The 26,705-nt window shown below is 57.4% G+C and overlaps 29 non-coding genes across 29 annotated transcripts; all 29 read right to left on the reverse strand.

Moving 5' to 3' along the window:
- Nucleotides 1-517: 517 nt before the first annotated feature.
- LOC136958251 (U5 spliceosomal RNA) lies at nt 518-635 on the reverse strand. Its single transcript, XR_010878519.1, has one exon. It is a non-coding gene; the product is annotated as a U5 spliceosomal RNA (small nuclear RNA).
- Nucleotides 636-1,411: 776 nt separating this feature from the next.
- LOC136958202 (U2 spliceosomal RNA) lies at nt 1,412-1,602 on the reverse strand. The gene has a single exon (XR_010878480.1). It is a non-coding gene; the product is annotated as a U2 spliceosomal RNA (small nuclear RNA).
- A 756-nt stretch (nt 1,603-2,358) lies between these two features.
- Nucleotides 2,359-2,476, reverse strand: LOC136958252 (U5 spliceosomal RNA). The gene has a single exon (XR_010878520.1). It is a non-coding gene; the product is annotated as a U5 spliceosomal RNA (small nuclear RNA).
- Nucleotides 2,477-3,241: 765 nt separating this feature from the next.
- LOC136958093 (U2 spliceosomal RNA) lies at nt 3,242-3,432 on the reverse strand. Its single transcript, XR_010878377.1, has one exon. It is a non-coding gene; the product is annotated as a U2 spliceosomal RNA (small nuclear RNA).
- A 536-nt stretch (nt 3,433-3,968) lies between these two features.
- LOC136958253 (U5 spliceosomal RNA) lies at nt 3,969-4,086 on the reverse strand. Its single transcript, XR_010878521.1, has one exon. It is a non-coding gene; the product is annotated as a U5 spliceosomal RNA (small nuclear RNA).
- A 771-nt stretch (nt 4,087-4,857) lies between these two features.
- LOC136958094 (U2 spliceosomal RNA) lies at nt 4,858-5,048 on the reverse strand. Its single transcript, XR_010878378.1, has one exon. It is a non-coding gene; the product is annotated as a U2 spliceosomal RNA (small nuclear RNA).
- A 712-nt stretch (nt 5,049-5,760) lies between these two features.
- Nucleotides 5,761-5,878, reverse strand: LOC136958254 (U5 spliceosomal RNA). The gene has a single exon (XR_010878522.1). It is a non-coding gene; the product is annotated as a U5 spliceosomal RNA (small nuclear RNA).
- A 771-nt stretch (nt 5,879-6,649) lies between these two features.
- On the reverse strand, nt 6,650-6,840 carry LOC136958095 (U2 spliceosomal RNA). The gene has a single exon (XR_010878379.1). It is a non-coding gene; the product is annotated as a U2 spliceosomal RNA (small nuclear RNA).
- An 800-nt stretch (nt 6,841-7,640) lies between these two features.
- On the reverse strand, nt 7,641-7,758 carry LOC136958255 (U5 spliceosomal RNA). The gene has a single exon (XR_010878523.1). It is a non-coding gene; the product is annotated as a U5 spliceosomal RNA (small nuclear RNA).
- Nucleotides 7,759-8,531: 773 nt separating this feature from the next.
- On the reverse strand, nt 8,532-8,722 carry LOC136958098 (U2 spliceosomal RNA). Its single transcript, XR_010878381.1, has one exon. It is a non-coding gene; the product is annotated as a U2 spliceosomal RNA (small nuclear RNA).
- Nucleotides 8,723-9,434: 712 nt separating this feature from the next.
- On the reverse strand, nt 9,435-9,552 carry LOC136958256 (U5 spliceosomal RNA). The gene has a single exon (XR_010878524.1). It is a non-coding gene; the product is annotated as a U5 spliceosomal RNA (small nuclear RNA).
- Nucleotides 9,553-10,324: 772 nt separating this feature from the next.
- LOC136958099 (U2 spliceosomal RNA) lies at nt 10,325-10,515 on the reverse strand. Its single transcript, XR_010878382.1, has one exon. It is a non-coding gene; the product is annotated as a U2 spliceosomal RNA (small nuclear RNA).
- A 712-nt stretch (nt 10,516-11,227) lies between these two features.
- Nucleotides 11,228-11,345, reverse strand: LOC136958257 (U5 spliceosomal RNA). Its single transcript, XR_010878525.1, has one exon. It is a non-coding gene; the product is annotated as a U5 spliceosomal RNA (small nuclear RNA).
- Nucleotides 11,346-12,107: 762 nt separating this feature from the next.
- LOC136958100 (U2 spliceosomal RNA) lies at nt 12,108-12,298 on the reverse strand. The gene has a single exon (XR_010878383.1). It is a non-coding gene; the product is annotated as a U2 spliceosomal RNA (small nuclear RNA).
- Nucleotides 12,299-13,054: 756 nt separating this feature from the next.
- Nucleotides 13,055-13,172, reverse strand: LOC136958258 (U5 spliceosomal RNA). The gene has a single exon (XR_010878526.1). It is a non-coding gene; the product is annotated as a U5 spliceosomal RNA (small nuclear RNA).
- Nucleotides 13,173-13,946: 774 nt separating this feature from the next.
- Nucleotides 13,947-14,137, reverse strand: LOC136958213 (U2 spliceosomal RNA). Its single transcript, XR_010878484.1, has one exon. It is a non-coding gene; the product is annotated as a U2 spliceosomal RNA (small nuclear RNA).
- Nucleotides 14,138-14,849: 712 nt separating this feature from the next.
- On the reverse strand, nt 14,850-14,967 carry LOC136958259 (U5 spliceosomal RNA). The gene has a single exon (XR_010878527.1). It is a non-coding gene; the product is annotated as a U5 spliceosomal RNA (small nuclear RNA).
- Nucleotides 14,968-15,738: 771 nt separating this feature from the next.
- On the reverse strand, nt 15,739-15,929 carry LOC136958101 (U2 spliceosomal RNA). The gene has a single exon (XR_010878384.1). It is a non-coding gene; the product is annotated as a U2 spliceosomal RNA (small nuclear RNA).
- A 712-nt stretch (nt 15,930-16,641) lies between these two features.
- On the reverse strand, nt 16,642-16,759 carry LOC136958261 (U5 spliceosomal RNA). Its single transcript, XR_010878529.1, has one exon. It is a non-coding gene; the product is annotated as a U5 spliceosomal RNA (small nuclear RNA).
- Nucleotides 16,760-17,533: 774 nt separating this feature from the next.
- On the reverse strand, nt 17,534-17,724 carry LOC136958225 (U2 spliceosomal RNA). Its single transcript, XR_010878495.1, has one exon. It is a non-coding gene; the product is annotated as a U2 spliceosomal RNA (small nuclear RNA).
- Nucleotides 17,725-18,436: 712 nt separating this feature from the next.
- Nucleotides 18,437-18,554, reverse strand: LOC136958262 (U5 spliceosomal RNA). The gene has a single exon (XR_010878530.1). It is a non-coding gene; the product is annotated as a U5 spliceosomal RNA (small nuclear RNA).
- A 765-nt stretch (nt 18,555-19,319) lies between these two features.
- LOC136958102 (U2 spliceosomal RNA) lies at nt 19,320-19,510 on the reverse strand. Its single transcript, XR_010878385.1, has one exon. It is a non-coding gene; the product is annotated as a U2 spliceosomal RNA (small nuclear RNA).
- Nucleotides 19,511-20,310: 800 nt separating this feature from the next.
- On the reverse strand, nt 20,311-20,428 carry LOC136958263 (U5 spliceosomal RNA). The gene has a single exon (XR_010878531.1). It is a non-coding gene; the product is annotated as a U5 spliceosomal RNA (small nuclear RNA).
- Nucleotides 20,429-21,191: 763 nt separating this feature from the next.
- On the reverse strand, nt 21,192-21,382 carry LOC136958103 (U2 spliceosomal RNA). The gene has a single exon (XR_010878386.1). It is a non-coding gene; the product is annotated as a U2 spliceosomal RNA (small nuclear RNA).
- An 800-nt stretch (nt 21,383-22,182) lies between these two features.
- On the reverse strand, nt 22,183-22,300 carry LOC136958264 (U5 spliceosomal RNA). The gene has a single exon (XR_010878532.1). It is a non-coding gene; the product is annotated as a U5 spliceosomal RNA (small nuclear RNA).
- Nucleotides 22,301-23,051: 751 nt separating this feature from the next.
- LOC136958104 (U2 spliceosomal RNA) lies at nt 23,052-23,242 on the reverse strand. Its single transcript, XR_010878387.1, has one exon. It is a non-coding gene; the product is annotated as a U2 spliceosomal RNA (small nuclear RNA).
- A 1,064-nt stretch (nt 23,243-24,306) lies between these two features.
- On the reverse strand, nt 24,307-24,424 carry LOC136958265 (U5 spliceosomal RNA). The gene has a single exon (XR_010878533.1). It is a non-coding gene; the product is annotated as a U5 spliceosomal RNA (small nuclear RNA).
- Nucleotides 24,425-25,195: 771 nt separating this feature from the next.
- Nucleotides 25,196-25,386, reverse strand: LOC136958105 (U2 spliceosomal RNA). The gene has a single exon (XR_010878388.1). It is a non-coding gene; the product is annotated as a U2 spliceosomal RNA (small nuclear RNA).
- A 712-nt stretch (nt 25,387-26,098) lies between these two features.
- On the reverse strand, nt 26,099-26,216 carry LOC136958268 (U5 spliceosomal RNA). The gene has a single exon (XR_010878534.1). It is a non-coding gene; the product is annotated as a U5 spliceosomal RNA (small nuclear RNA).
- Nucleotides 26,217-26,705: the final 489 nt, after the last annotated feature.

A 26,705-nucleotide genomic window follows, 5' to 3' on the forward strand; every position in this document is an offset into this window, starting at 1 on the left:
CAAAAGCCGCAGGACAAGCAGGGACGGAAGCGGAAAGCCGAGGCCAAAAGCCGCAGGACAAGCAGGGACGGAAGCGGAAAGCCGAGGCCAAAAGCCGCAGGACAAGCAGGGACGGAAGCGGAAAGCCGAGGCCAAAAGCCGCAGGACAAGCAGGGACGGAAGCGGAAAGCCGAGGCCAAAAGCCGCAGGACAAGCAGGGACGGAAGCGGAAAGCCGAGGCCAAAAGCCGCAGGACAAGCAGGGACGGAAGCGGAAAGCCGAGGCCAAAAGCCGCAGGACAAGCAGGGACGGAAGCGGAAAGCCGAGGCCAAAAGCCGCAGGACAAGCAGGGACGGAAGCGGAAAGCCGAGGCCAAAAGCCGCAGGACAAGCAGGGACGGAAGCGGAAAGCCGAGGAAAAGGCAACAGAATTGAAACAGCTACAGAAGAAGCAAAGACAAAACCTGCCTTACCCGCAGGCACGCACCTAACCCCAAAGCCAACCTCACCCTGCTTTTGTCACAAGTCCATCAGGCTCTGCCCTCCCTCGGGCAAAGCCTCCCAAAAATACCACGTTCCACTCGTCGGCGCTCCCCTCCACGGAAGTCTTTAGTAAAAGGCGAAAGGCTTGTGCGTGCTGAAGGGGAACCAGAGCGTCGATTTGAAACGACCCAAACGGCCTACCCCCAACCCCTCCGTTGGCCCTGACTCACCCGTCCGCGGGGGCGAACCGGGGAGAACCGGGGCGAACCGCATCCTTCTCGGGAAAAAAAAGGCGCGGAAACGCCACGGGCCGCAGAGGGGCTCGGCCCGCCCGCTTGGCTTTTCTTTCCTTACCGCACTTTCTCCATTTCATTGATGGCTTTTTCTCCATTAAGATCCGTACGTGTTTATCGTATGCGCCTTCCAGCCAGTCCACTCCGTGTTGGTGTCGACTGACACGGCGATAAAAAACTCATTCCGATTGCCTTCCAGTTTTTCACCTCGGCCCCGCTGAATGTCAGCCAGCTCTCTCTCTCTCTCTCTCTCTCTCTCTCTCTCTCTCTCTCTCTCTCTCTCTCTCTCTCTGTCACTCACTCACTCAGTCACTCACTCAGTCACTCACTCACTCAGTCACTCACTTTTTTTTTGTTTTTTTTTGTTTTTTTTTTTTTTTTATCTAAAAGGGCGGGAAAACGCCACCGGCCGACAGGGCTCCGCCCACACCCCCTTTTCACCCCGTTTTTTTGGTAGGGATCGCTTGTTCCGCTTTGTTGGGGCCCCCCCCCCCCCCTTTTGAGGGTTTTTTGACCCTCACCCCAAAAACCCTAGCCCTAACCTAAACCCCTCTCCCCCAAACCTCACTCATTCAGACATTCCCTCCTTCCCTCCCTCCTTCCTTCCTTCCCTCCCTCCCTCCCTCCCTCACTAGCTTTTCTCTTTGACACGCTTAGAAAGATTGCACCCTTCCCGGAGACGCTGCAATACCGGGGCGATGCGCGGAGCGGACGGAGCGAGCCCCTGTTCCGACTCCCTGTTGCAAAAATCCGTTTAATATGTTGTCCTCGCATGGAGGACATATCAGATATTAAACTGATAAGAACAGATACTACACTTGATCTTAGCCAAAAGGCCGAGAAGCGATGACCGCATTATCGGACGCCCCCGGCGCGCGGACCCTCCGTGCACCACCTGGGCCGCTCGGTCACCACACCGAGAACGGCCGAAACCACGGAAGCGGAAAGCCGAGGCCAAAAGCCGCAGGACAAGCAGGGACGGAAGCGGAAAGCCGAGGCCAAAAGCCGCAGGACAAGCAGGGACGGAAGCGGAAAGCCGAGGCCAAAAGCCGCAGGACAAGCAGGGACGGAAGCGGAAAGCCGAGGCCAAAAGCCGCAGGACAAGCAGGGACGGAAGCGGAAAGCCGAGGCCAAAAGCCGCAGGACAAGCAGGGACGGAAGCGGAAAGCCGAGGCCAAAAGCCGCAGGACAAGCAGGGACGGAAGCGGAAAGCCGAGGCCAAAAGCCGCAGGACAAGCAGGGACGGAAGCGGAAAGCCGAGGCCAAAAGCCGCAGGACAAGCAGGGACGGAAGCGGAAAGCCGAGGCCAAAAGCCGCAGGACAAGCAGGGACGGAAGCGGAAAGCCGAGGCCAAAAGCCGCAGGACAAGCAGGGACGGAAGCGGAAAGCCGAGGCCAAAAGCCGCAGGACAAGCAGGGACGGAAGCGGAAAGCCGAGGCCAAAAGCCGCAGGACAAGCAGGGACGGAAGCGGAAAGCCGAGGAAAAGGCAACAGAATTGAAACAGCTACAGAAGAAGCAAAGACAAAACCTGCCTTACCCGCAGGCACGCACCTAACCCCAAAGCCAACCTCACCCTGCTTTTGTCACAAGTCCATCAGGCTCTGCCCTCCCTCGGGCAAAGCCTCCCAAAAATACCACGTTCCACTCGTCGGCGCTCCCCTCCACGGAAGTCTTTAGTAAAAGGCGAAAGGCTTGTGCGTGCTGAAGGGGAACCAGAGCGTCGATTTGAAACGACCCAAACGGCCTACCCCCAACCCCTCCGTTGGCCCTGACTCACCCGTCCGCGGGGGCGAACCGGGGAGAACCGGGGCGAACCGCATCCTTCTCGGGAAAAAAAAGGCGCGGAAACGCCACGGGCCGCAGAGGGGCTCGGCCCGCCCGCTTGGCTTTTCTTTCCTTACCGCACTTTCTCCATTTCATTGATGGCTTTTTCTCCATTAAGATCCGTACGTGTTTATCGTATGCGCCTTCCAGCCAGTCCACTCCGTGTTGGTGTCGACTGACACGGCGATAAAAAACTCATTCCGATTGCCTTCCAGTTTTTCACCTCGGCCCCGCTGAATGTCAGCCAGCTCTCTCTCTCTCTCTCTCTCTCTCTCTCTCTCTCTCTCTCTCTCTCTCTGTCACTCACTCACTCAGTCACTCACTCAGTCACTCACTCACTCAGTCACTCACTTTTTTTTTGTTTTTTTTTGTTTTTTTTTGTTTTTATCTAAAAGGGCGGGAAAACGCCACCGGCCGACAGGGCTCCGCCCACACCCCCTTTTCACCCCGTTTTTTTGGTAGGGATCGCTTGTTCCGCTTTGTTGGGGCCCCCCCCCCCCCCTTTTGAGGGTTTTTTGACCCTCACCCCAAAAACCCTAGCCCTAACCTAAACCCCTCTCCCCCAAACCTCACTCATTCAGACATTCCCTCCTTCCCTCCCTCCTTCCTTCCTTCCCTCCCTCCCTCCCTCCCTCACTAGCTTTTCTCTTTGACACGCTTAGAAAGATTGCACCCTTCCCGGAGACGCTGCAATACCGGGGCGATGCGCGGAGCGGACGGAGCGAGCCCCTGTTCCGACTCCCTGTTGCAAAAATCCGTTTAATATGTTGTCCTCGCATGGAGGACATATCAGATATTAAACTGATAAGAACAGATACTACACTTGATCTGAGCCAAAAGGCCGAGAAGCGATGACCGCATTATCGGACGCCCCCGGCGCGCGGACCCTCCGTGCACCACCTGGGCCGCTCGGTCACCACACCGAGAACGGCCGAAACCACGGAAGCGGAAAGCCGAGGCCAAAAGCCGCAGGACAAGCAGGGACGGAAGCGGAAAGCCGAGGCCAAAAGCCGCAGGACAAGCAGGGACGGAAGCGGAAAGCCGAGGCCAAAAGCCGCAGGACAAGCAGGGACGGAAGCGGAAAGCCGAGGCCAAAAGCCGCAGGACAAGCAGGGACGGAAGCGGAAAGCCGAGGCCAAAAGCCGCAGGACAAGCAGGGACGGAAGCGGAAAGCCGAGGCCAAAAGCCGCAGGACAAGCAGGGACGGAAGCGGAAAGCCGAGGCCAAAAGCCGCAGGACAAGCAGGGACGGAAGCGGAAAGCCGAGGAAAAGGCAACAGAATTGAAACAGCTACAGAAGAAGCAAAGACAAAACCTGCCTTACCCGCAGGCACGCACCTAACCCCAAAGCCAACCTCACCCTGCTTTTGTCACAAGTCCATCAGGCTCTGCCCTCCCTCGGGCAAAGCCTCCCAAAAATACCACGTTCCACTCGTCGGCGCTCCCCTCCACGGAAGTCTTTAGTAAAAGGCGAAAGGCTTGTGCGTGCTGAAGGGGAACCAGAGCGTCGATTTGAAACGACCCAAACGGCCTACCCCCAACCCCTCCGTTGGCCCTGACTCACCCGTCCGCGGGGGCGAACCGGGGAGAACCGGGGCGAACCGCATCCTTCTCGGGAAAAAAAAGGCGCGGAAACGCCACGGGCCGCAGAGGGGCTCGGCCCGCCCGCTTGGCTTTTCTTTCCTTACCGCACTTTCTCCATTTCATTGATGGCTTTTTCTCCATTAAGATCCGTACGTGTTTATCGTATGCGCCTTCCAGCCAGTCCACTCCGTGTTGGTGTCGACTGACACGGCGATAAAAAACTCATTCCGATTGCCTTCCAGTTTTTCACCTCGGCCCCGCTGAATGTCAGCCAGCTCTCTCTCTCTCTCTCTCTCTCTCTCTCTCTCTCTCTCTCTCTCTCTCTCTCTCTGTCACTCACTCACTCAGTCACTCACTCAGTCACTCACTCACTCAGTCACTCACTTTTTTTTTGTTTTTTTTTGTTTTTTTTTTTTTTTATCTAAAAGGGCGGGAAAACGCCACCGGCCGACAGGGCTCCGCCCACACCCCCTTTTCACCCCGTTTTTTTGGTAGGGATCGCTTGTTCCGCTTTGTTGGGGCCCCCCCCCCCCCCTTTTGAGGGTTTTTTGACCCTCACCCCAAAAACCCTAGCCCTAACCTAAACCCCTCTCCCCCAAACCTCACTCATTCAGACATTCCCTCCTTCCCTCCCTCCTTCCTTCCTTCCCTCCCTCCCTCCCTCCCTCACTAGCTTTTCTCTTTGACACGCTTAGAAAGATTGCACCCTTCCCGGAGACGCTGCAATACCGGGGCGATGCGCGGAGCGGACGGAGCGAGCCCCTGTTCCGACTCCCTGTTGCAAAAATCCGTTTAATATGTTGTCCTCGCATGGAGGACATATCAGATATTAAACTGATAAGAACAGATACTACACTTGATCTGAGCCAAAAGGCCGAGAAGCGATGACCGCATTATCGGACGCCCCCGGCGCGCGGACCCTCCGTGCACCACCTGGGCCGCTCGGTCACCACACCGAGAACGGCCGAAACCACGGAAGCGGAAAGCCGAGGCCAAAAGCCGCAGGACAAGCAGGGACGGAAGCGGAAAGCCGAGGCCAAAAGCCGCAGGACAAGCAGGGACGGAAGCGGAAAGCCGAGGCCAAAAGCCGCAGGACAAGCAGGGACGGAAGCGGAAAGCCGAGGCCAAAAGCCGCAGGACAAGCAGGGACGGAAGCGGAAAGCCGAGGCCAAAAGCCGCAGGACAAGCAGGGACGGAAGCGGAAAGCCGAGGCCAAAAGCCGCAGGACAAGCAGGGACGGAAGCGGAAAGCCGAGGCCAAAAGCCGCAGGACAAGCAGGGACGGAAGCGGAAAGCCGAGGCCAAAAGCCGCAGGACAAGCAGGGACGGAAGCGGAAAGCCGAGGCCAAAAGCCGCAGGACAAGCAGGGACGGAAGCGGAAAGCCGAGGCCAAAAGCCGCAGGACAAGCAGGGACGGAAGCGGAAAGCCGAGGCCAAAAGCCGCAGGACAAGCAGGGACGGAAGCGGAAAGCCGAGGAAAAGGCAACAGAATTGAAACAGCTACAGAAGAAGCAAAGACAAAACCTGCCTTACCCGCAGGCACGCACCTAACCCCAAAGCCAACCTCACCCTGCTTTTGTCACAAGTCCATCAGGCTCTGCCCTCCCTCGGGCAAAGCCTCCCAAAAATACCACGTTCCACTCGTCGGCGCTCCCCTCCACGGAAGTCTTTAGTAAAAGGCGAAAGGCTTGTGCGTGCTGAAGGGGAACCAGAGCGTCGATTTGAAACGACCCAAACGGCCTACCCCCAACCCCTCCGTTGGCCCTGACTCACCCGTCCGCGGGGGCGAACCGGGGAGAACCGGGGCGAACCGCATCCTTCTCGGGAAAAAAAAGGCGCGGAAACGCCACGGGCCGCAGAGGGGCTCGGCCCGCCCGCTTGGCTTTTCTTTCCTTACCGCACTTTCTCCATTTCATTGATGGCTTTTTCTCCATTAAGATCCGTACGTGTTTATCGTATGCGCCTTCCAGCCAGTCCACTCCGTGTTGGTGTCGACTGACACGGCGATAAAAAACTCATTCCGATTGCCTTCCAGTTTTTCACCTCGGCCCCGCTGAATGTCAGCCAGCTCTCTCTCTCTCTCTCTCTCTCTCTCTCTCTCTCTCTCTCTCTCTCTCTCTCTCTGTCACTCACTCACTCAGTCACTCACTCAGTCACTCACTCACTCAGTCACTCACTTTTTTTTTGTTTTTTTTTGTTTTTTTTTTTTTTTATCTAAAAGGGCGGGAAAACGCCACCGGCCGACAGGGCTCCGCCCACACCCCCTTTTCACCCCGTTTTTTTGGTAGGGATCGCTTGTTCCGCTTTGTTGGGGCCCCCCCCCCCCCCTTTTGAGGGTTTTTTGACCCTCACCCCAAAAACCCTAGCCCTAACCTAAACCCCTCTCCCCCAAACCTCACTCATTCAGACATTCCCTCCTTCCCTCCCTCCTTCCTTCCTTCCCTCCCTCCCTCCCTCCCTCACTAGCTTTTCTCTTTGACACGCTTAGAAAGATTGCACCCTTCCCGGAGACGCTGCAATACCGGGGCGATGCGCGGAGCGGACGGAGCGAGCCCCTGTTCCGACTCCCTGTTGCAAAAATCCGTTTAATATGTTGTCCTCGCATGGAGGACATATCAGATATTAAACTGATAAGAACAGATACTACACTTGATCTGAGCCAAAAGGCCGAGAAGCGATGACCGCATTATCGGACGCCCCCGGCGCGCGGACCCTCCGTGCACCACCTGGGCCGCTCGGTCACCACACCGAGAACGGCCGAAACCACGGAAGCGGAAAGCCGAGGCCAAAAGCCGCAGGACAAGCAGGGACGGAAGCGGAAAGCCGAGGCCAAAAGCCGCAGGACAAGCAGGGACGGAAGCGGAAAGCCGAGGCCAAAAGCCGCAGGACAAGCAGGGACGGAAGCGGAAAGCCGAGGCCAAAAGCCGCAGGACAAGCAGGGACGGAAGCGGAAAGCCGAGGCCAAAAGCCGCAGGACAAGCAGGGACGGAAGCGGAAAGCCGAGGCCAAAAGCCGCAGGACAAGCAGGGACGGAAGCGGAAAGCCGAGGCCAAAAGCCGCAGGACAAGCAGGGACGGAAGCGGAAAGCCGAGGCCAAAAGCCGCAGGACAAGCAGGGACGGAAGCGGAAAGCCGAGGCCAAAAGCCGCAGGACAAGCAGGGACGGAAGCGGAAAGCCGAGGCCAAAAGCCGCAGGACAAGCAGGGACGGAAGCGGAAAGCCGAGGCCAAAAGCCGCAGGACAAGCAGGGACGGAAGCGGAAAGCCGAGGCCAAAAGCCGCAGGACAAGCAGGGACGGAAGCGGAAAGCCGAGGCCAAAAGCCGCAGGACAAGCAGGGACGGAAGCGGAAAGCCGAGGAAAAGGCAACAGAATTGAAACAGCTACAGAAGAAGCAAAGACAAAACCTGCCTTACCCGCAGGCACGCACCTAACCCCAAAGCCAACCTCACCCTGCTTTTGTCACAAGTCCATCAGGCTCTGCCCTCCCTCGGGCAAAGCCTCCCAAAAATACCACGTTCCACTCGTCGGCGCTCCCCTCCACGGAAGTCTTTAGTAAAAGGCGAAAGGCTTGTGCGTGCTGAAGGGGAACCAGAGCGTCGATTTGAAACGACCCAAACGGCCTACCCCCAACCCCTCCGTTGGCCCTGACTCACCCGTCCGCGGGGGCGAACCGGGGAGAACCGGGGCGAACCGCATCCTTCTCGGGAAAAAAAAGGCGCGGAAACGCCACGGGCCGCAGAGGGGCTCGGCCCGCCCGCTTGGCTTTTCTTTCCTTACCGCACTTTCTCCATTTCATTGATGGCTTTTTCTCCATTAAGATCCGTACGTGTTTATCGTATGCGCCTTCCAGCCAGTCCACTCCGTGTTGGTGTCGACTGACACGGCGATAAAAAACTCATTCCGATTGCCTTCCAGTTTTTCACCTCGGCCCCGCTGAATGTCAGCCAGCTCTCTCTCTCTCTCTCTCTCTCTCTCTCTCTCTCTCTCTCTCTCTCTCTCTCTCTCTGTCACTCACTCACTCAGTCACTCACTCAGTCACTCACTCACTCAGTCACTCACTTTTTTTTTGTTTTTTTTTGTTTTTTTTTTTTTTTATCTAAAAGGGCGGGAAAACGCCACCGGCCGACAGGGCTCCGCCCACACCCCCTTTTCACCCCGTTTTTTTGGTAGGGATCGCTTGTTCCGCTTTGTTGGGGCCCCCCCCCCCCCCTTTTGAGGGTTTTTTGACCCTCACCCCAAAAACCCTAGCCCTAACCTAAACCCCTCTCCCCCAAACCTCACTCATTCAGACATTCCCTCCTTCCCTCCCTCCTTCCTTCCTTCCCTCCCTCCCTCCCTCCCTCACTAGCTTTTCTCTTTGACACGCTTAGAAAGATTGCACCCTTCCCGGAGACGCTGCAATACCGGGGCGATGCGCGGAGCGGACGGAGCGAGCCCCTGTTCCGACTCCCTGTTGCAAAAATCCGTTTAATATGTTGTCCTCGCATGGAGGACATATCAGATATTAAACTGATAAGAACAGATACTACACTTGATCTGAGCCAAAAGGCCGAGAAGCGATGACCGCATTATCGGACGCCCCCGGCGCGCGGACCCTCCGTGCACCACCTGGGCCGCTCGGTCACCACACCGAGAACGGCCGAAACCACGGAAGCGGAAAGCCGAGGCCAAAAGCCGCAGGACAAGCAGGGACGGAAGCGGAAAGCCGAGGCCAAAAGCCGCAGGACAAGCAGGGACGGAAGCGGAAAGCCGAGGCCAAAAGCCGCAGGACAAGCAGGGACGGAAGCGGAAAGCCGAGGCCAAAAGCCGCAGGACAAGCAGGGACGGAAGCGGAAAGCCGAGGCCAAAAGCCGCAGGACAAGCAGGGACGGAAGCGGAAAGCCGAGGCCAAAAGCCGCAGGACAAGCAGGGACGGAAGCGGAAAGCCGAGGCCAAAAGCCGCAGGACAAGCAGGGACGGAAGCGGAAAGCCGAGGCCAAAAGCCGCAGGACAAGCAGGGACGGAAGCGGAAAGCCGAGGCCAAAAGCCGCAGGACAAGCAGGGACGGAAGCGGAAAGCCGAGGCCAAAAGCCGCAGGACAAGCAGGGACGGAAGCGGAAAGCCGAGGCCAAAAGCCGCAGGACAAGCAGGGACGGAAGCGGAAAGCCGAGGAAAAGGCAACAGAATTGAAACAGCTACAGAAGAAGCAAAGACAAAACCTGCCTTACCCGCAGGCACGCACCTAACCCCAAAGCCAACCTCACCCTGCTTTTGTCACAAGTCCATCAGGCTCTGCCCTCCCTCGGGCAAAGCCTCCCAAAAATACCACGTTCCACTCGTCGGCGCTCCCCTCCACGGAAGTCTTTAGTAAAAGGCGAAAGGCTTGTGCGTGCTGAAGGGGAACCAGAGCGTCGATTTGAAACGACCCAAACGGCCTACCCCCAACCCCTCCGTTGGCCCTGACTCACCCGTCCGCGGGGGCGAACCGGGGAGAACCGGGGCGAACCGCATCCTTCTCGGGAAAAAAAAGGCGCGGAAACGCCACGGGCCGCAGAGGGGCTCGGCCCGCCCGCTTGGCTTTTCTTTCCTTACCGCACTTTCTCCATTTCATTGATGGCTTTTTCTCCATTAAGATCCGTACGTGTTTATCGTATGCGCCTTCCAGCCAGTCCACTCCGTGTTGGTGTCGACTGACACGGCGATAAAAAACTCATTCCGATTGCCTTCCAGTTTTTCACCTCGGCCCCGCTGAATGTCAGCCAGCTCTCTCTCTCTCTCTCTCTCTCTCTCTCTCTCTCTCTCTCTCTCTCTCTCTCTCTCTGTCACTCACTCACTCAGTCACTCACTCAGTCACTCACTCACTCAGTCACTCACTTTTTTTTTGTTTTTTTTTGTTTTTTTTTTTTTTATCTAAAAGGGCGGGAAAACGCCACCGGCCGACAGGGCTCCGCCCACACCCCCTTTTCACCCCGTTTTTTTGGTAGGGATCGCTTGTTCCGCTTTGTTGGGGCCCCCCCCCCCCCCTTTTGAGGGTTTTTTGACCCTCACCCCAAAAACCCTAGCCCTAACCTAAACCCCTCTCCCCCAAACCTCACTCATTCAGACATTCCCTCCTTCCCTCCCTCCTTCCTTCCTTCCCTCCCTCCCTCCCTCCCTCACTAGCTTTTCTCTTTGACACGCTTAGAAAGATTGCACCCTTCCCGGAGACGCTGCAATACCGGGGCGATGCGCGGAGCGGACGGAGCGAGCCCCTGTTCCGACTCCCTGTTGCAAAAATCCGTTTAATATGTTGTCCTCGCATGGAGGACATATCAGATATTAAACTGATAAGAACAGATACTACACTTGATCTGAGCCAAAAGGCCGAGAAGCGATGACCGCATTATCGGACGCCCCCGGCGCGCGGACCCTCCGTGCACCACCTGGGCCGCTCGGTCACCACACCGAGAACGGCCGAAACCACGGAAGCGGAAAGCCGAGGCCAAAAGCCGCAGGACAAGCAGGGACGGAAGCGGAAAGCCGAGGCCAAAAGCCGCAGGACAAGCAGGGACGGAAGCGGAAAGCCGAGGCCAAAAGCCGCAGGACAAGCAGGGACGGAAGCGGAAAGCCGAGGCCAAAAGCCGCAGGACAAGCAGGGACGGAAGCGGAAAGCCGAGGCCAAAAGCCGCAGGACAAGCAGGGACGGAAGCGGAAAGCCGAGGCCAAAAGCCGCAGGACAAGCAGGGACGGAAGCGGAAAGCCGAGGCCAAAAGCCGCAGGACAAGCAGGGACGGAAGCGGAAAGCCGAGGCCAAAAGCCGCAGGACAAGCAGGGACGGAAGCGGAAAGCCGAGGCCAAAAGCCGCAGGACAAGCAGGGACGGAAGCGGAAAGCCGAGGCCAAAAGCCGCAGGACAAGCAGGGACGGAAGCGGAAAGCCGAGGCCAAAAGCCGCAGGACAAGCAGGGACGGAAGCGGAAAGCCGAGGAAAAGGCAACAGAATTGAAACAGCTACAGAAGAAGCAAAGACAAAACCTGCCTTACCCGCAGGCACGCACCTAACCCCAAAGCCAACCTCACCCTGCTTTTGTCACAAGTCCATCAGGCTCTGCCCTCCCTCGGGCAAAGCCTCCCAAAAATACCACGTTCCACTCGTCGGCGCTCCCCTCCACGGAAGTCTTTAGTAAAAGGCGAAAGGCTTGTGCGTGCTGAAGGGGAACCAGAGCGTCGATTTGAAACGACCCAAACGGCCTACCCCCAACCCCTCCGTTGGCCCTGACTCACCCGTCCGCGGGGGCGAACCGGGGAGAACCGGGGCGAACCGCATCCTTCTCGGGAAAAAAAAGGCGCGGAAACGCCACGGGCCGCAGAGGGGCTCGGCCCGCCCGCTTGGCTTTTCTTTCCTTACCGCACTTTCTCCATTTCATTGATGGCTTTTTCTCCATTAAGATCCGTACGTGTTTATCGTATGCGCCTTCCAGCCAGTCCACTCCGTGTTGGTGTCGACTGACACGGCGATAAAAAACTCATTCCGATTGCCTTCCAGTTTTTCACCTCGGCCCCGCTGAATGTCAGCCAGCTCTCTCTCTCTCTCTCTCTCTCTCTCTCTCTCTCTCTCTCTCTCTCTGTCACTCACTCACTCAGTCACTCACTCAGTCACTCACTCACTCAGTCACTCACTTTTTTTTTGTTTTTTTTGTTTTTTTTTTTTTTTATCTAAAAGGGCGGGAAAACGCCACCGGCCGACAGGGCTCCGCCCACACCCCCTTTTCACCCCGTTTTTTTGGTAGGGATCGCTTGTTCCGCTTTGTTGGGGCCCCCCCCCCCCCCTTTTGAGGGTTTTTTGACCCTCACCCCAAAAACCCTAGCCCTAACCTAAACCCCTCTCCCCCAAACCTCACTCATTCAGACATTCCCTCCTTCCCTCCCTCCTTCCTTCCTTCCCTCCCTCCCTCCCTCCCTCACTAGCTTTTCTCTTTGACACGCTTAGAAAGATTGCACCCTTCCCGGAGACGCTGCAATACCGGGGCGATGCGCGGAGCGGACGGAGCGAGCCCCTGTTCCGACTCCCTGTTGCAAAAATCCGTTTAATATGTTGTCCTCGCATGGAGGACATATCAGATATTAAACTGATAAGAACAGATACTACACTTGATCTGAGCCAAAAGGCCGAGAAGCGATGACCGCATTATCGGACGCCCCCGGCGCGCGGACCCTCCGTGCACCACCTGGGCCGCTCGGTCACCACACCGAGAACGGCCGAAACCACGGAAGCGGAAAGCCGAGGCCAAAAGCCGCAGGACAAGCAGGGACGGAAGCGGAAAGCCGAGGCCAAAAGCCGCAGGACAAGCAGGGACGGAAGCGGAAAGCCGAGGCCAAAAGCCGCAGGACAAGCAGGGACGGAAGCGGAAAGCCGAGGCCAAAAGCCGCAGGACAAGCAGGGACGGAAGCGGAAAGCCGAGGCCAAAAGCCGCAGGACAAGCAGGGACGGAAGCGGAAAGCCGAGGCCAAAAGCCGCAGGACAAGCAGGGACGGAAGCGGAAAGCCGAGGCCAAAAGCCGCAGGACAAGCAGGGACGGAAGCGGAAAGCCGAGGCCAAAAGCCGCAGGACAAGCAGGGACGGAAGCGGAAAGCCGAGGCCAAAAGCCGCAGGACAAGCAGGGACGGAAGCGGAAAGCCGAGGCCAAAAGCCGCAGGACAAGCAGGGACGGAAGCGGAAAGCCGAGGCCAAAAGCCGCAGGACAAGCAGGGACGGAAGCGGAAAGCCGAGGCCAAAAGCCGCAGGACAAGCAGGGACGGAAGCGGAAAGCCGAGGAAAAGGCAACAGAATTGAAACAGCTACAGAAGAAGCAAAGACAAAACCTGCCTTACCCGCAGGCACGCACCTAACCCCAAAGCCAACCTCACCCTGCTTTTGTCACAAGTCCATCAGGCTCTGCCCTCCCTCGGGCAAAGCCTCCCAAAAATACCACGTTCCACTCGTCGGCGCTCCCCTCCACGGAAGTCTTTAGTAAAAGGCGAAAGGCTTGTGCGTGCTGAAGGGGAACCAGAGCGTCGATTTGAAACGACCCAAACGGCCTACCCCCAACCCCTCCGTTGGCCCTGACTCACCCGTCCGCGGGGGCGAACCGGGGAGAACCGGGGCGAACCGCATCCTTCTCGGGAAAAAAAAGGCGCGGAAACGCCACGGGCCGCAGAGGGGCTCGGCCCGCCCGCTTGGCTTTTCTTTCCTTACCGCACTTTCTCCATTTCATTGATGGCTTTTTCTCCATTAAGATCCGTACGTGTTTATCGTATGCGCCTTCCAGCCAGTCCACTCCGTGTTGGTGTCGACTGACACGGCGATAAAAAACTCATTCCGATTGCCTTCCAGTTTTTCACCTCGGCCCCGCTGAATGTCAGCCAGCTCTCTCTCTCTCTCTCTCTCTCTCTCTCTCTCTCTCTCTCTCTCTCTCTCTCTCTCTCTGTCACTCACTCACTCAGTCACTCACTCAGTCACTCACTCACTCAGTCACTCACTTTTTTTTTGTTTTTTTTTGTTTTTTTTTTTTTTATCTAAAAGGGCGGGAAAACGCCACCGGCCGACAGGGCTCCGCCCACACCCCCTTTTCACCCCGTTTTTTTGGTAGGGATCGCTTGTTCCGCTTTGTTGGGGCCCCCCCCCCCCCCTTTTGAGGGTTTTTTGACCCTCACCCCAAAAACCCTAGCCCTAACCTAAACCCCTCTCCCCCAAACCTCACTCATTCAGACATTCCCTCCTTCCCTCCCTCCTTCCTTCCTTCCCTCCCTCCCTCCCTCCCTCACTAGCTTTTCTCTTTGACACGCTTAGAAAGATTGCACCCTTCCCGGAGACGCTGCAATACCGGGGCGATGCGCGGAGCGGACGGAGCGAGCCCCTGTTCCGACTCCCTGTTGCAAAAATCCGTTTAATATGTTGTCCTCGCATGGAGGACATATCAGATATTAAACTGATAAGAACAGATACTACACTTGATCTTAGCCAAAAGGCCGAGAAGCGATGACCGCATTATCGGACGCCCCCGGCGCGCGGACCCTCCGTGCACCACCTGGGCCGCTCGGTCACCACACCGAGAACGGCCGAAACCACGGAAGCGGAAAGCCGAGGCCAAAAGCCGCAGGACAAGCAGGGACGGAAGCGGAAAGCCGAGGCCAAAAGCCGCAGGACAAGCAGGGACGGAAGCGGAAAGCCGAGGCCAAAAGCCGCAGGACAAGCAGGGACGGAAGCGGAAAGCCGAGGCCAAAAGCCGCAGGACAAGCAGGGACGGAAGCGGAAAGCCGAGGCCAAAAGCCGCAGGACAAGCAGGGACGGAAGCGGAAAGCCGAGGCCAAAAGCCGCAGGACAAGCAGGGACGGAAGCGGAAAGCCGAGGCCAAAAGCCGCAGGACAAGCAGGGACGGAAGCGGAAAGCCGAGGCCAAAAGCCGCAGGACAAGCAGGGACGGAAGCGGAAAGCCGAGGCCAAAAGCCGCAGGACAAGCAGGGACGGAAGCGGAAAGCCGAGGCCAAAAGCCGCAGGACAAGCAGGGACGGAAGCGGAAAGCCGAGGCCAAAAGCCGCAGGACAAGCAGGGACGGAAGCGGAAAGCCGAGGAAAAGGCAACAGAATTGAAACAGCTACAGAAGAAGCAAAGACAAAACCTGCCTTACCCGCAGGCACGCACCTAACCCCAAAGCCAACCTCACCCTGCTTTTGTCACAAGTCCATCAGGCTCTGCCCTCCCTCGGGCAAAGCCTCCCAAAAATACCACGTTCCACTCGTCGGCGCTCCCCTCCACGGAAGTCTTTAGTAAAAGGCGAAAGGCTTGTGCGTGCTGAAGGGGAACCAGAGCGTCGATTTGAAACGACCCAAACGGCCTACCCCCAACCCCTCCGTTGGCCCTGACTCACCCGTCCGCGGGGGCGAACCGGGGAGAACCGGGGCGAACCGCATCCTTCTCGGGAAAAAAAAGGCGCGGAAACGCCACGGGCCGCAGAGGGGCTCGGCCCGCCCGCTTGGCTTTTCTTTCCTTACCGCACTTTCTCCATTTCATTGATGGCTTTTTCTCCATTAAGATCCGTACGTGTTTATCGTATGCGCCTTCCAGCCAGTCCACTCCGTGTTGGTGTCGACTGACACGGCGATAAAAAACTCATTCCGATTGCCTTCCAGTTTTTCACCTCGGCCCCGCTGAATGTCAGCCAGCTCTCTCTCTCTCTCTCTCTCTCTCTCTCTCTCTCTCTCTCTCTCTCTCTCTCTCTGTCACTCACTCACTCAGTCACTCACTCAGTCACTCACTCACTCAGTCACTCACTTTTTTTTTGTTTTTTTTTGTTTTTTTTTTTTTTATCTAAAAGGGCGGGAAAACGCCACCGGCCGACAGGGCTCCGCCCACACCCCCTTTTCACCCCGTTTTTTTGGTAGGGATCGCTTGTTCCGCTTTGTTGGGGCCCCCCCCCCCCCCCTTTTGAGGGTTTTTTGACCCTCACCCCAAAAACCCTAGCCCTAACCTAAACCCCTCTCCCCCAAACCTCACTCATTCAGACATTCCCTCCTTCCCTCCCTCCTTCCTTCCTTCCCTCCCTCCCTCCCTCCCTCACTAGCTTTTCTCTTTGACACGCTTAGAAAGATTGCACCCTTCCCGGAGACGCTGCAATACCGGGGCGATGCGCGGAGCGGACGGAGCGAGCCCCTGTTCCGACTCCCTGTTGCAAAAATCCGTTTAATATGTTGTCCTCGCATGGAGGACATATCAGATATTAAACTGATAAGAACAGATACTACACTTGATCTGAGCCAAAAGGCCGAGAAGCGATGACCGCATTATCGGACGCCCCCGGCGCGCGGACCCTCCGTGCACCACCTGGGCCGCTCGGTCACCACACCGAGAACGGCCGAAACCACGGAAGCGGAAAGCCGAGGCCAAAAGCCGCAGGACAAGCAGGGACGGAAGCGGAAAGCCGAGGCCAAAAGCCGCAGGACAAGCAGGGACGGAAGCGGAAAGCCGAGGCCAAAAGCCGCAGGACAAGCAGGGACGGAAGCGGAAAGCCGAGGCCAAAAGCCGCAGGACAAGCAGGGACGGAAGCGGAAAGCCGAGGCCAAAAGCCGCAGGACAAGCAGGGACGGAAGCGGAAAGCCGAGGCCAAAAGCCGCAGGACAAGCAGGGACGGAAGCGGAAAGCCGAGGCCAAAAGCCGCAGGACAAGCAGGGACGGAAGCGGAAAGCCGAGGCCAAAAGCCGCAGGACAAGCAGGGACGGAAGCGGAAAGCCGAGGCCAAAAGCCGCAGGACAAGCAGGGACGGAAGCGGAAAGCCGAGGCCAAAAGCCGCAGGACAAGCAGGGACGGAAGCGGAAAGCCGAGGCCAAAAGCCGCAGGACAAGCAGGGACGGAAGCGGAAAGCCGAGGAAAAGGCAACAGAATTGAAACAGCTACAGAAGAAGCAAAGACAAAACCTGCCTTACCCGCAGGCACGCACCTAACCCCAAAGCCAACCTCACCCTGCTTTTGTCACAAGTCCATCAGGCTCTGCCCTCCCTCGGGCAAAGCCTCCCAAAAATACCACGTTCCACTCGTCGGCGCTCCCCTCCACGGAAGTCTTTAGTAAAAGGCGAAAGGCTTGTGCGTGCTGAAGGGGAACCAGAGCGTCGATTTGAAACGACCCAAACGGCCTACCCCCAACCCCTCCGTTGGCCCTGACTCACCCGTCCGCGGGGGCGAACCGGGGAGAACCGGGGCGAACCGCATCCTTCTCGGGAAAAAAAAGGCGCGGAAACGCCACGGGCCGCAGAGGGGCTCGGCCCGCCCGCTTGGCTTTTCTTTCCTTACCGCACTTTCTCCATTTCATTGATGGCTTTTTCTCCATTAAGATCCGTACGTGTTTATCGTATGCGCCTTCCAGCCAGTCCACTCCGTGTTGGTGTCGACTGACACGGCGATAAAAAACTCATTCCGATTGCCTTCCAGTTTTTCACCTCGGCCCCGCTGAATGTCAGCCAGCTCTCTCTCTCTCTCTCTCTCTCTCTCTCTCTCTCTCTCTCTCTCTCTCTCTCTCTCTGTCACTCACTCACTCAGTCACTCACTCAGTCACTCACTCACTCAGTCACTCACTTTTTTTTTGTTTTTTTTTGTTTTTTTTTTTTTTTATCTAAAAGGGCGGGAAAACGCCACCGGCCGACAGGGCTCCGCCCACACCCCCTTTTCACCCCGTTTTTTTGGTAGGGATCGCTTGTTCCGCTTTGTTGGGGCCCCCCCCCCCCCCCTTTTGAGGGTTTTTTGACCCTCACCCCAAAAACCCTAGCCCTAACCTAAACCCCTCTCCCCCAAACCTCACTCATTCAGACATTCCCTCCTTCCCTCCCTCCTTCCTTCCTTCCCTCCCTCCCTCCCTCCCTCACTAGCTTTTCTCTTTGACACGCTTAGAAAGATTGCACCCTTCCCGGAGACGCTGCAATACCGGGGCGATGCGCGGAGCGGACGGAGCGAGCCCCTGTTCCGACTCCCTGTTGCAAAAATCCGTTTAATATGTTGTCCTCGCATGGAGGACATATCAGATATTAAACTGATAAGAACAGATACTACACTTGATCTTAGCCAAAAGGCCGAGAAGCGATGACCGCATTATCGGACGCCCCCGGCGCGCGGACCCTCCGTGCACCACCTGGGCCGCTCGGTCACCACACCGAGAACGGCCGAAACCACGGAAGCGGAAAGCCGAGGCCAAAAGCCGCAGGACAAGCAGGGACGGAAGCGGAAAGCCGAGGCCAAAAGCCGCAGGACAAGCAGGGACGGAAGCGGAAAGCCGAGGCCAAAAGCCGCAGGACAAGCAGGGACGGAAGCGGAAAGCCGAGGCCAAAAGCCGCAGGACAAGCAGGGACGGAAGCGGAAAGCCGAGGCCAAAAGCCGCAGGACAAGCAGGGACGGAAGCGGAAAGCCGAGGCCAAAAGCCGCAGGACAAGCAGGGACGGAAGCGGAAAGCCGAGGCCAAAAGCCGCAGGACAAGCAGGGACGGAAGCGGAAAGCCGAGGCCAAAAGCCGCAGGACAAGCAGGGACGGAAGCGGAAAGCCGAGGCCAAAAGCCGCAGGACAAGCAGGGACGGAAGCGGAAAGCCGAGGCCAAAAGCCGCAGGACAAGCAGGGACGGAAGCGGAAAGCCGAGGCCAAAAGCCGCAGGACAAGCAGGGACGGAAGCGGAAAGCCGAGGAAAAGGCAACAGAATTGAAACAGCTACAGAAGAAGCAAAGACAAAACCTGCCTTACCCGCAGGCACGCACCTAACCCCAAAGCCAACCTCACCCTGCTTTTGTCACAAGTCCATCAGGCTCTGCCCTCCCTCGGGCAAAGCCTCCCAAAAATACCACGTTCCACTCGTCGGCGCTCCCCTCCACGGAAGTCTTTAGTAAAAGGCGAAAGGCTTGTGCGTGCTGAAGGGGAACCAGAGCGTCGATTTGAAACGACCCAAACGGCCTACCCCCAACCCCTCCGTTGGCCCTGACTCACCCGTCCGCGGGGGCGAACCGGGGAGAACCGGGGCGAACCGCATCCTTCTCGGGAAAAAAAAGGCGCGGAAACGCCACGGGCCGCAGAGGGGCTCGGCCCGCCCGCTTGGCTTTTCTTTCCTTACCGCACTTTCTCCATTTCATTGATGGCTTTTTCTCCATTAAGATCCGTACGTGTTTATCGTATGCGCCTTCCAGCCAGTCCACTCCGTGTTGGTGTCGACTGACACGGCGATAAAAAACTCATTCCGATTGCCTTCCAGTTTTTCACCTCGGCCCCGCTGAATGTCAGCCAGCTCTCTCTCTCTCTCTCTCTCTCTCTCTCTCTCTCTCTCTCTCTCTCTCTGTCACTCACTCACTCAGTCACTCACTCAGTCACTCACTCACTCAGTCACTCACTTTTTTTTTGTTTTTTTTGTTTTTTTTTTTTTTTATCTAAAAGGGCGGGAAAACGCCACCGGCCGACAGGGCTCCGCCCACACCCCCTTTTCACCCCGTTTTTTTGGTAGGGATCGCTTGTTCCGCTTTGTTGGGGCCCCCCCCCCCCCCCTTTTGAGGGTTTTTTGACCCTCACCCCAAAAACCCTAGCCCTAACCTAAACCCCTCTCCCCCAAACCTCACTCATTCAGACATTCCCTCCTTCCCTCCCTCCTTCCTTCCTTCCCTCCCTCCCTCCCTCCCTCACTAGCTTTTCTCTTTGACACGCTTAGAAAGATTGCACCCTTCCCGGAGACGCTGCAATACCGGGGCGATGCGCGGAGCGGACGGAGCGAGCCCCTGTTCCGACTCCCTGTTGCAAAAATCCGTTTAATATGTTGTCCTCGCATGGAGGACATATCAGATATTAAACTGATAAGAACAGATACTACACTTGATCTGAGCCAAAAGGCCGAGAAGCGATGACCGCATTATCGGACGCCCCCGGCGCGCGGACCCTCCGTGCACCACCTGGGCCGCTCGGTCACCACACCGAGAACGGCCGAAACCACGGAAGCGGAAAGCCGAGGCCAAAAGCCGCAGGACAAGCAGGGACGGAAGCGGAAAGCCGAGGCCAAAAGCCGCAGGACAAGCAGGGACGGAAGCGGAAAGCCGAGGCCAAAAGCCGCAGGACAAGCAGGGACGGAAGCGGAAAGCCGAGGCCAAAAGCCGCAGGACAAGCAGGGACGGAAGCGGAAAGCCGAGGCCAAAAGCCGCAGGACAAGCAGGGACGGAAGCGGAAAGCCGAGGCCAAAAGCCGCAGGACAAGCAGGGACGGAAGCGGAAAGCCGAGGCCAAAAGCCGCAGGACAAGCAGGGACGGAAGCGGAAAGCCGAGGCCAAAAGCCGCAGGACAAGCAGGGACGGAAGCGGAAAGCCGAGGCCAAAAGCCGCAGGACAAGCAGGGACGGAAGCGGAAAGCCGAGGCCAAAAGCCGCAGGACAAGCAGGGACGGAAGCGGAAAGCCGAGGCCAAAAGCCGCAGGACAAGCAGGGACGGAAGCGGAAAGCCGAGGCCAAAAGCCGCAGGACAAGCAGGGACGGAAGCGGAAAGCCGAGGCCAAAAGCCGCAGGACAAGCAGGGACGGAAGCGGAAAGCCGAGGAAAAGGCAACAGAATTGAAACAGCTACAGAAGAAGCAAAGACAAAACCTGCCTTACCCGCAGGCACGCACCTAACCCCAAAGCCAACCTCACCCTGCTTTTGTCACAAGTCCATCAGGCTCTGCCCTCCCTCGGGCAAAGCCTCCCAAAAATACCACGTTCCACTCGTCGGCGCTCCCCTCCACGGAAGTCTTTAGTAAAAGGCGAAAGGCTTGTGCGTGCTGAAGGGGAACCAGAGCGTCGATTTGAAACGACCCAAACGGCCTACCCCCAACCCCTCCGTTGGCCCTGACTCACCCGTCCGCGGGGGCGAACCGGGGAGAACCGGGGCGAACCGCATCCTTCTCGGGAAAAAAAAGGCGCGGAAACGCCACGGGCCGCAGAGGGGCTCGGCCCGCCCGCTTGGCTTTTCTTTCCTTACCGCACTTTCTCCATTTCATTGATGGCTTTTTCTCCATTAAGATCCGTACGTGTTTATCGTATGCGCCTTCCAGCCAGTCCACTCCGTGTTGGTGTCGACTGACACGGCGATAAAAAACTCATTCCGATTGCCTTCCAGTTTTTCACCTCGGCCCCGCTGAATGTCAGCCAGCTCTCTCTCTCTCTCTCTCTCTCTCTCTCTCTCTCTCTCTCTCTCTCTGTCACTCACTCACTCAGTCACTCACTCAGTCACTCACTCACTCAGTCACTCACTTTTTTTTTGTTTTTTTTGTTTTTTTTTTTTTTTATCTAAAAGGGCGGGAAAACGCCACCGGCCGACAGGGCTCCGCCCACACCCCCTTTTCACCCCGTTTTTTTGGTAGGGATCGCTTGTTCCGCTTTGTTGGGGCCCCCCCCCCCCCCCTTTTGAGGGTTTTTTGACCCTCACCCCAAAAACCCTAGCCCTAACCTAAACCCCTCTCCCCCAAACCTCACTCATTCAGACATTCCCTCCTTCCCTCCCTCCTTCCTTCCTTCCCTCCCTCCCTCCCTCCCTCACTAGCTTTTCTCTTTGACACGCTTAGAAAGATTGCACCCTTCCCGGAGACGCTGCAATACCGGGGCGATGCGCGGAGCGGACGGAGCGAGCCCCTGTTCCGACTCCCTGTTGCAAAAATCCGTTTAATATGTTGTCCTCGCATGGAGGACATATCAGATATTAAACTGATAAGAACAGATACTACACTTGATCTGAGCCAAAAGGCCGAGAAGCGATGACCGCATTATCGGACGCCCCCGGCGCGCGGACCCTCCGTGCACCACCTGGGCCGCTCGGTCACCACACCGAGAACGGCCGAAACCACGGAAGCGGAAAGCCGAGGCCAAAAGCCGCAGGACAAGCAGGGACGGAAGCGGAAAGCCGAGGCCAAAAGCCGCAGGACAAGCAGGGACGGAAGCGGAAAGCCGAGGCCAAAAGCCGCAGGACAAGCAGGGACGGAAGCGGAAAGCCGAGGCCAAAAGCCGCAGGACAAGCAGGGACGGAAGCGGAAAGCCGAGGCCAAAAGCCGCAGGACAAGCAGGGACGGAAGCGGAAAGCCGAGGCCAAAAGCCGCAGGACAAGCAGGGACGGAAGCGGAAAGCCGAGGCCAAAAGCCGCAGGACAAGCAGGGACGGAAGCGGAAAGCCGAGGCCAAAAGCCGCAGGACAAGCAGGGACGGAAGCGGAAAGCCGAGGCCAAAAGCCGCAGGACAAGCAGGGACGGAAGCGGAAAGCCGAGGCCAAAAGCCGCAGGACAAGCAGGGACGGAAGCGGAAAGCCGAGGCCAAAAGCCGCAGGACAAGCAGGGACGGAAGCGGAAAGCCGAGGCCAAAAGCCGCAGGACAAGCAGGGACGGAAGCGGAAAGCCGAGGCCAAAAGCCGCAGGACAAGCAGGGACGGAAGCGGAAAGCCGAGGAAAAGGCAACAGAATTGAAACAGCTACAGAAGAAGCAAAGACAAAACCTGCCTTACCCGCAGGCACGCACCTAACCCCAAAGCCAACCTCACCCTGCTTTTGTCACAAGTCCATCAGGCTCTGCCCTCCCTCGGGCAAAGCCTCCCAAAAATACCACGTTCCACTCGTCGGCGCTCCCCTCCACGGAAGTCTTTAGTAAAAGGCGAAAGGCTTGTGCGTGCTGAAGGGGAACCAGAGCGTCGATTTGAAACGACCCAAACGGCCTACCCCCAACCCCTCCGTTGGCCCTGACTCACCCGTCCGCGGGGGCGAACCGGGGAGAACCGGGGCGAACCGCATCCTTCTCGGGAAAAAAAAGGCGCGGAAACGCCACGGGCCGCAGAGGGGCTCGGCCCGCCCGCTTGGCTTTTCTTTCCTTACCGCACTTTCTCCATTTCATTGATGGCTTTTTCTCCATTAAGATCCGTACGTGTTTATCGTATGCGCCTTCCAGCCAGTCCACTCCGTGTTGGTGTCGACTGACACGGCGATAAAAAACTCATTCCGATTGCCTTCCAGTTTTTCACCTCGGCCCCGCTGAATGTCAGCCAGCTCTCTCTCTCTCTCTCTCTCTCTCTCTCTCTCTGTCACTCACTCACTCAGTCACTCACTCAGTCACTCACTCACTCAGTCACTCACTTTTTTTTTTTTTTTTTTTTTTTTTTTTTTTTTTTTATCTAAAAGGGCGGGAAAACGCCACCGGCCGACAGGGCTCCGCCCACACCCCCTTTTCACCCCGTTTTTTTGGTAGGGATCGCTTGTTCCGCTTTGTTGGGGCCCCCCCCCCCCCCCTTTTGAGGGTTTTTTGACCCTCACCCCAAAAACCCTAGCCCTAACCTAAACCCCTCTCCCCCAAACCTCACTCATTCAGACATTCCCTCCTTCCCTCCCTCCTTCCTTCCTTCCCTCCCTCCCTCCCTCCCTCACTAGCTTTTCTCTTTGACACGCTTAGAAAGATTGCACCCTTCCCGGAGACGCTGCAATACCGGGGCGATGCGCGGAGCGGACGGAGCGAGCCCCTGTTCCGACTCCCTGTTGCAAAAATCCGTTTAATATGTTGTCCTCGCATGGAGGACATATCAGATATTAAACTGATAAGAACAGATACTACACTTGATCTGAGCCAAAAGGCCGAGAAGCGATGACCGCATTATCGGACGCCCCCGGCGCGCGGACCCTCCGTGCACCACCTGGGCCGCTCGGTCACCACACCGAGAACGGCCGAAACCACGGAAGCGGAAAGCCGAGGCCAAAAGCCGCAGGACAAGCAGGGACGGAAGCGGAAAGCCGAGGCCAAAAGCCGCAGGACAAGCAGGGACGGAAGCGGAAAGCCGAGGCCAAAAGCCGCAGGACAAGCAGGGACGGAAGCGGAAAGCCGAGGCCAAAAGCCGCAGGACAAGCAGGGACGGAAGCGGAAAGCCGAGGCCAAAAGCCGCAGGACAAGCAGGGACGGAAGCGGAAAGCCGAGGCCAAAAGCCGCAGGACAAGCAGGGACGGAAGCGGAAAGCCGAGGCCAAAAGCCGCAGGACAAGCAGGGACGGAAGCGGAAAGCCGAGGCCAAAAGCCGCAGGACAAGCAGGGACGGAAGCGGAAAGCCGAGGCCAAAAGCCGCAGGACAAGCAGGGACGGAAGCGGAAAGCCGAGGCCAAAAGCCGCAGGACAAGCAGGGACGGAAGCGGAAAGCCGAGGCCAAAAGCCGCAGGACAAGCAGGGACGGAAGCGGAAAGCCGAGGCCAAAAGCCGCAGGACAAGCAGGGACGGAAGCGGAAAGCCGAGGCCAAAAGCCGCAGGACAAGCAGGGACGGAAGCGGAAAGCCGAGGCCAAAAGCCGCAGGACAAGCAGGGACGGAAGCGGAAAGCCGAGGCCAAAAGCCGCAGGACAAGCAGGGACGGAAGCGGAAAGCCGAGGCCAAAAGCCGCAGGACAAGCAGGGACGGAAGCGGAAAGCCGAGGCCAAAAGCCGCAGGACAAGCAGGGACGGAAGCGGAAAGCCGAGGCCAAAAGCCGCAGGACAAGCAGGGACGGAAGCGGAAAGCCGAGGCCAAAAGCCGCAGGACAAGCAGGGACGGAAGCGGAAAGCCGAGGAAAAGGCAACAGAATTGAAACAGCTACAGAAGAAGCAAAGACAAAACCTGCCTTACCCGCAGGCACGCACCTAACCCCAAAGCCAACCTCACCCTGCTTTTGTCACAAGTCCATCAGGCTCTGCCCTCCCTCGGGCAAAGCCTCCCAAAAATACCACGTTCCACTCGTCGGCGCTCCCCTCCACGGAAGTCTTTAGTAAAAGGCGAAAGGCTTGTGCGTGCTGAAGGGGAACCAGAGCGTCGATTTGAAACGACCCAAACGGCCTACCCCCAACCCCTCCGTTGGCCCTGACTCACCCGTCCGCGGGGGCGAACCGGGGAGAACCGGGGCGAACCGCATCCTTCTCGGGAAAAAAAAGGCGCGGAAACGCCACGGGCCGCAGAGGGGCTCGGCCCGCCCGCTTGGCTTTTCTTTCCTTACCGCACTTTCTCCATTTCATTGATGGCTTTTTCTCCATTAAGATCCGTACGTGTTTATCGTATGCGCCTTCCAGCCAGTCCACTCCGTGTTGGTGTCGACTGACACGGCGATAAAAAACTCATTCCGATTGCCTTCCAGTTTTTCACCTCGGCCCCGCTGAATGTCAGCCAGCTCTCTCTCTCTCTCTCTCTCTCTCTCTCTCTCTCTCTCTCTCTCTCTCTCTCTCTGTCACTCACTCACTCAGTCACTCACTCAGTCACTCACTCACTCAGTCACTCACTTTTTTTTTGTTTTTTTTTGTTTTTTTTTTTTTTTATCTAAAAGGGCGGGAAAACGCCACCGGCCGACAGGGCTCCGCCCACACCCCCTTTTCACCCCGTTTTTTTGGTAGGGATCGCTTGTTCCGCTTTGTTGGGGCCCCCCCCCCCCCCTTTTGAGGGTTTTTTGACCCTCACCCCAAAAACCCTAGCCCTAACCTAAACCCCTCTCCCCCAAACCTCACTCATTCAGACATTCCCTCCTTCCCTCCCTCCTTCCTTCCTTCCCTCCCTCCCTCCCTCCCTCACTAGCTTTTCTCTTTGACACGCTTAGAAAGATTGCACCCTTCCCGGAGACGCTGCAATACCGGGGCGATGCGCGGAGCGGACGGAGCGAGCCCCTGTTCCGACTCCCTGTTGCAAAAATCCGTTTAATATGTTGTCCTCGCATGGAGGACATATCAGATATTAAACTGATAAGAACAGATACTACACTTGATCTGAGCCAAAAGGCCGAGAAGCGATGACCGCATTATCGGACGCCCCCGGCGCGCGGACCCTCCGTGCACCACCTGGGCCGCTCGGTCACCACACCGAGAACGGCCGAAACCACGGAAGCGGAAAGCCGAGGCCAAAAGCCGCAGGACAAGCAGGGACGGAAGCGGAAAGCCGAGGCCAAAAGCCGCAGGACAAGCAGGGACGGAAGCGGAAAGCCGAGGCCAAAAGCCGCAGGACAAGCAGGGACGGAAGCGGAAAGCCGAGGCCAAAAGCCGCAGGACAAGCAGGGACGGAAGCGGAAAGCCGAGGCCAAAAGCCGCAGGACAAGCAGGGACGGAAGCGGAAAGCCGAGGCCAAAAGCCGCAGGACAAGCAGGGACGGAAGCGGAAAGCCGAGGCCAAAAGCCGCAGGACAAGCAGGGACGGAAGCGGAAAGCCGAGGCCAAAAGCCGCAGGACAAGCAGGGACGGAAGCGGAAAGCCGAGGCCAAAAGCCGCAGGACAAGCAGGGACGGAAGCGGAAAGCCGAGGCCAAAAGCCGCAGGACAAGCAGGGACGGAAGCGGAAAGCCGAGGCCAAAAGCCGCAGGACAAGCAGGGACGGAAGCGGAAAGCCGAGGAAAAGGCAACAGAATTGAAACAGCTACAGAAGAAGCAAAGACAAAACCTGCCTTACCCGCAGGCACGCACCTAACCCCAAAGCCAACCTCACCCTGCTTTTGTCACAAGTCCATCAGGCTCTGCCCTCCCTCGGGCAAAGCCTCCCAAAAATACCACGTTCCACTCGTCGGCGCTCCCCTCCACGGAAGTCTTTAGTAAAAGGCGAAAGGCTTGTGCGTGCTGAAGGGGAACCAGAGCGTCGATTTGAAACGACCCAAACGGCCTACCCCCAACCCCTCCGTTGGCCCTGACTCACCCGTCCGCGGGGGCGAACCGGGGAGAACCGGGGCGAACCGCATCCTTCTCGGGAAAAAAAAGGCGCGGAAACGCCACGGGCCGCAGAGGGGCTCGGCCCGCCCGCTTGGCTTTTCTTTCCTTACCGCACTTTCTCCATTTCATTGATGGCTTTTTCTCCATTAAGATCCGTACGTGTTTATCGTATGCGCCTTCCAGCCAGTCCACTCCGTGTTGGTGTCGACTGACACGGCGATAAAAAACTCATTCCGATTGCCTTCCAGTTTTTCACCTCGGCCCCGCTGAATGTCAGCCAGCTCTCTCTCTCTCTCTCTCTCTCTCTCTCTCTCTCTCTCTCTCTCTCTGTCACTCACTCACTCAGTCACTCACTCAGTCACTCACTCACTCAGTCACTCACTTTTTTTTTGTTTTTTTTGTTTTTTTTTTTTTTTATC

The sequence above is a fragment of the Osmerus mordax genome, chromosome 15 (assembly GCF_038355195.1).
Source record: "Osmerus mordax isolate fOsmMor3 chromosome 15, fOsmMor3.pri, whole genome shotgun sequence".
Taxonomy (NCBI): domain Eukaryota; kingdom Metazoa; phylum Chordata; class Actinopteri; order Osmeriformes; family Osmeridae; genus Osmerus; species Osmerus mordax.